Raw genomic sequence first — 5,572 nt, 5'->3', positions numbered from 1 at the left:
AATGGGCACAACAGTTCTGATGTGCACACACACATCTGTGTTGGCTGGCTCACCTTTATCATTGGGACTAAACCCAAAATACTCCCAAACAGGGGCAGAGGCATTTCCTGTAATATGATCCCCACCACTCGCTGTCGCAAATGGGTAGATCCTCTTTGTGTGCGTAGTGCGAGCAGCAGGTAAATGCAGAGGAGCAGAGGAAAAGGGTGAGCAGTGAAGTTAAGCAGTAAATACAGTACAATGTAGGCTACAGTTTGTCTTTGAATAAATCCTGCAGCTAGCTCCTCTGTGTGTGTTGTTTCCCAAATACAGAAAGTAAAGGGGGATCATTGAAGATTATAACCACATATGTTAAGTTTTTCACTATATCACCTCAATACAGCAGCTCTGTATCAGTTCAATAGTCGTGCAGCTAACTTTGAGGCTAGAAGTTAAGTTTTTCACTATATCACCTCAATACAGCAGCTCTGTATCAGTTCAATAGTCATGCAGCTAAGTAGTAGAAGAAGAAGAAGTAGCTGACTCAGTCCAGAATGAGCTCCAGAATCCCAAGAACACCTTTTGATTACGTGTGTTTTACAATGAGTTAATGGGCTATGCGATTCCAGAGAAGTCCAACACCATGACAATGTCAGGGTTTGATGTGTGTATCTACTTATTTCCTGTTTTATTTTGAAATCATCTGTGTCTCGTGTCCTTGTCTTGCTTTGTTTCCTGTCAGCCCTGATACCCCTAATATGTTTCACCTGTTGGTTCACCCTGCCTGCTTGTCAGGTGATATTATCCTTATTTCTTTCCTGTGTTTTTGGCATTGTCTACATTCATGTTGTGTGCACCTGTCTGTCACCCTTGTTTGTGTATTTCACCTTCTGTGGAGTTTGGTTTTATTTTTGTGTCTTCTACCTACTTATACTTTTCGTTTATGTAAATGCTCCGTACTTGTATAGCGCCTTTCTAGTCTTTTCGACCACTCAAAGCGCTTTTACACTACATCTGCATTCACCAGTCACACACATTCATACACCTAAGTAAATAGCCGCCAGGGGCAATTCGGGGTTCATTACTTGCCCAAGGACACTTCGACACGCAACCAGGGGGAGTCAGGGATTGAACCGCCGACCTTCCGATTACCTCCTGAGCCACAGCCGCTCCCTATCTTTAGACAATGGATTAATACTGTGCCTTATTTGGATGTTTTCATTATTTGGATATTTCGTTGACATTACCAGTAATCACCCATAAATTTGTTAATTTCTGTGTTTTTGGTAAAAAAAAAAAACCTAGCAAACTCAACCTGCTTTGCTTGTGTGTCTAGAATTGGGCCAAAACCCTGTTTTTCTGCCTGAGGACTCGGCAGCCATCCTGACAGTACGATCCCACTAGTATGGACCAAACAGACAATGTCAGATGAACTTGTAGAGTTGTGTATGCACTTAATGGAACAGAAACGTGGAGCCAATCATGACAGCCATTGGGAGGCTGTCCTTGCTATGGCTCGAAAGCAAGTTTCTGTGAAGCCTTGGTTAAGAGACTCTATCCCTGACTGTGTCGTCAGTTTCCTCCACACATCAGCTCCTCAACCTGCAAGTTTTTCGTCTACATCCATGCCTGTTAGCCCCTCACTTGCTAACAATCAGCCAGTTAGCAGTTTCCAGCATGACCTCCGGCCTGCTAGCCACCAGCAAGCTAGCCAACAGAATGCTAACTACCAGGCTTCATCATAGCTCCAAGCTTGATTCCTGACCTGCTGGCCACCAGCCAGCAAGCAGCCCCCAGGTTTCACTCCAACCTGCCAGCAAACAGTCTTCACGCTGACTTGCTGGTATCGCATCTGCTCCCTGGTCCATTAGGCTTGGGGTCTTAAGTTGCACCTATAGCCATCCAGTCCGTAATCAACCCACTAGCTAGCATCCTCCTGCCTCGGCCTCTAATTACCTGTACCTGCTTGCTCCTTGGCTGGTTAGCCACCCCGACTTGACTGGCTATTTTCAATGGGTGGTGACATGGTTTTCATGGCTCCCGACGCCATTAGCAGCCAGAAGTTCAGCTGAATTTCGCTATGTATATGTGACAATTAAGTACCTGTACCTTTACCTTTAACCCAGAGGCAATGTTGTTCAGTACCACAGAGGTACCCCCAGTCCTGCCTGGTTCCAGGTGGCCGACTCCTGTTCCCTGTGTCCAGTTGGATAAGGAAAATATTTGTAAGAATATTTCCTTTCTTAACATTTTGTAAGTACATTTTTTTATTTATTAGACTGTAATGGAGACCAGGGGTTCCATTACCTGAAATAGTCAAGTAAGTATTAAGGTGGGGATAACTGATAAAGCAGGAGCCATACACATTGTTATTTTGATTGTTTATTTAATTTGTGAATCATTTGATAGCTGTCTTTGTGAGTGGTTCCACAGGGGGGGGTCTGGCCATCCTGCCTGTGTGGAAAGAAACCTCAATCAGGGATAGTCAAGGTTCACAATATAGTATTGACTGCTTTTACTCTATTTCAGTTGTTAAATTAGTTTAAACAAAATGAACAATGTAAGTACTCACCTCTTCCTGGTTGTCTCTTCAGCAGGGGGCGGAGGCAAAGGAGTGTTGTAGGCCCAAGCACCTGCTTAAGAGCTGCAGGAGCAAACCATGAAGCTGAGAGGGGGGGAGTAAAGCCATCAATAATGCTGACTTATGTGATTATTTTGAGTATGCTTTATTGATTTACTGATAGAAATTTGTATTTATGTAAATATTCATTCTTTGGGCTCTATTTTTCTGTGGTGTTGGGTTTTTGGGTAAATTATGTATTATTCTAAATGATGGTGGTCCCCCCTGAGTAGTTTTACCCACTTAATTACCTGCAGGAGGGAGTGTATAAAAGGCAGCAAGTTACTTCCAGTGCAAGTTGTTTTGTTGCTTGTTGGTGTCGGTGTCTCCTCTTGTTGGTATGGAAGACAATAAATGCCACGTTTGTGCTTGCATTTTACCTCTGTCTCATGTCTCTCTCTGAAAAATGTAAAGCCACCGCCAGGCCATCGGACAGTATCCAAAATATCAACTTGAGGGATTTCATGGAAAAAAAATTAGTGGAAAAAAAACAATTTTATCAAGTTGAAACAAACCATCCATGCCTATAGGGGTGAATGGTGAAGGCATATCAGACATTCAGGCGTCGGGCTCCTTTTCACTTGTGCTGAAACTCTAAAACTCCCTGCTTTGTCCTCAGTGGAGTGAATGAAATCAAACTATAGCAGCTAGGCTGCAAGTGAACCCCTTTACCCACCAAACACACACACACACACACACACACACACACACACACACACACACACACTAGAAGTGGGGCAATGCAGCCAAACACAAATAGTGATTATGGGGGGCCTAGAAAGAATGTCCCTCCGCCTCCTTGTACCCTTCCCCCAAGCCCTGACACCCCCTCACCATTTCATTCATCCTTTTTTCAGGGGCTTAGCTGAGGGGCAAACTGATACATAACCCTAAAGTTTCCCATTAAAAGTAAATATTAAACCATTCAGCTCTAAGTTATCAGGTTCACATCCTAGTTTGCTAGTGATATTTACTTTCCAGTCAAAGTTTGTCTTAATTATGTCCTGATATAACAGATATTGCAATAACATATGTCCAAACATCCATGCATATTTGCAGGATTTAAATATGAGACAAACTCAACGACAAATAAAAGCCTACTGAATCTAACCAATCCACACTCCTGAGTGCTGAATGCCTATTTGTGTGTGTTTGTGTATGTGTGAGAGAGAATAAGCCCTGGATTTAGAGTGGTGAAAAGATAGTGAGGAGCAGGAGGGGGAGGAGAAGAGGGAGAATGAAGCAGTCGGAAAAAAAGAGCGCAGAGGTGCTCTTGTCTTAATAGGATGAAATGGAGGACAGGTTTTCTTTACACATGCCTACATATTTAATGTGTTGGCCTGGTGCTAGTTGATACTGGGGATGTGTTTTCTCTGTGGTTGGGGGGTCAACAGCAGTACCACACTGTACGACTGTCATATACACACCACTAAAACTTACATTACATACTGTATTCTACTAAGTGGCCATCTCTTTCTTTCCAATTACGATCCAGCAATAATTTCAGATGTTACTGAGCAATGCATGACAGTAAATTATAATAAAAAGATAGTTCCTGTTTCAATAACAATACATTAGAATAACACTGTTTCAAGAAGTGCTACTTGTATTGTCTCACTTTGTAAATGTCTAGTGGAAGTTAAACATTTTCAAAAACAATATCCCCACCATCATCGCCAGATTCAAAGCACTGCTCGCTGTTTGGTTACTAACGTTAGTAAACTGAAGATCATTGGCGGTTTTAGACAGTCAGTTTTAAAAAAGCCACACACAAGCAATTTGACGACATCACAAAAACCAGTCTTGGTTTGGAACATGCAGACTGTACACAATGTTTGGATTTGATTTGGTGTCAGTACTCAGAGGTGAAAGAAAAGCAGCAGCCCAATTAAGTCTCATAAAGGTACGGTCCATTACACGTGCACAAAGCATAAACAACTGACGGAAACCCAGCAGACGTTGTCTATTACTGTCTAACTGACAACCACACACACCTCCTCGCCTTTGTTCTGCAGTCATGTTCCTACAGGTTTTCACTGCTGAACACATTGTCAGTTCAAAGATGGCTGCCAGCTGTTCTCTGCTGGTTAAAGGCTACCAGTGCTGGTGGCTGGTCAAAGTTCAAAGCCACAGGAAGCTGAAGAGCTGTCTGATGTTCACTAAAACACATACACACACACACACACACACGCACACCCACCCACCCACCCACCCAACCACCCCTGGCTGAGGACTATGCAAACAAAAACTAGCATGAAGGGATGGACACAAAGGTGCACCAACACAGAGAAATTACCTCGGACATACAGAAACAGACATATATACACAATGCAGTCATCGCGGAAATGAACAACTCTCATCAGTGTCCACAGCTAACAGTATACAGTATTTGATTGTTTGTTGCTGGGATAAAATTACAGTAAGCTTTATTCATTTAGTGCACTAAGGTTGCGTTGACACAATTAAAATTGGTTCTTAAAGTTGGAAAAGAGAATGAAAGGACTGCTTTGGAAAAGTTGGACTTCAGGAATGCATTCATAAATATGCTTCAGCTCTCTTCATCCCAGTATCAAAATGTAAAGCAGACGTTTCATGAGGTAGATTTAAGAAGGGATTTTGACATGTAGAAAGTAGAAAAACAAGGTTTCAGAATGTAGGAATTCTTGTGGTGTCCAAGTGACTATTGGAGCCCTCAGAATGCACTAGTTTTGTGCTACTGGTTCCCTTTAATTGTGCATTTAAAAGTTATATTTATATTTACAGGTTACATCTTACACTGCCTAATCTACAGGTATGTGCATACTTCCTACCCTATATGTAATATATCTACTGATAAATTGCTGTAAACAAGTGAAGAAATTACTGATGACAAGCTCCAGGACTTTTTGATGAATTTGGTGAATTAACCTTCTGATGTTTTGACATCATCTGTACTGTGAACATTTGAACTTAATGTGACAATTAAAATAACTC

At 42.1% G+C, this 5,572-nt stretch overlaps 1 long non-coding RNA gene across 1 annotated transcript; it reads right to left on the bottom strand.

The window, feature by feature from the left end:
• Positions 1 to 2,348: 2,348 nt before the first annotated feature.
• LOC123962683 lies at positions 2,349 to 3,094 on the bottom strand. Its single transcript, XR_006823037.1, has 3 exons — positions 2,851 to 3,094; positions 2,552 to 2,644; positions 2,349 to 2,433 (listed from the first exon to the last, which is right to left on the bottom strand). It is a non-coding gene; the product is annotated as an uncharacterized LOC123962683 (long non-coding RNA).
• Positions 3,095 to 5,572: the final 2,478 nt, after the last annotated feature.

Source organism: Micropterus dolomieu, linkage group LG23 (genome assembly GCF_021292245.1).
Source record: "Micropterus dolomieu isolate WLL.071019.BEF.003 ecotype Adirondacks linkage group LG23, ASM2129224v1, whole genome shotgun sequence".
Lineage (NCBI taxonomy): Eukaryota > Metazoa > Chordata > Actinopteri > Centrarchiformes > Centrarchidae > Micropterus > Micropterus dolomieu.
Note: the sequence above shows the minus strand (reverse complement) of the source record. Positions and strands in the feature narration are given on the sequence as shown.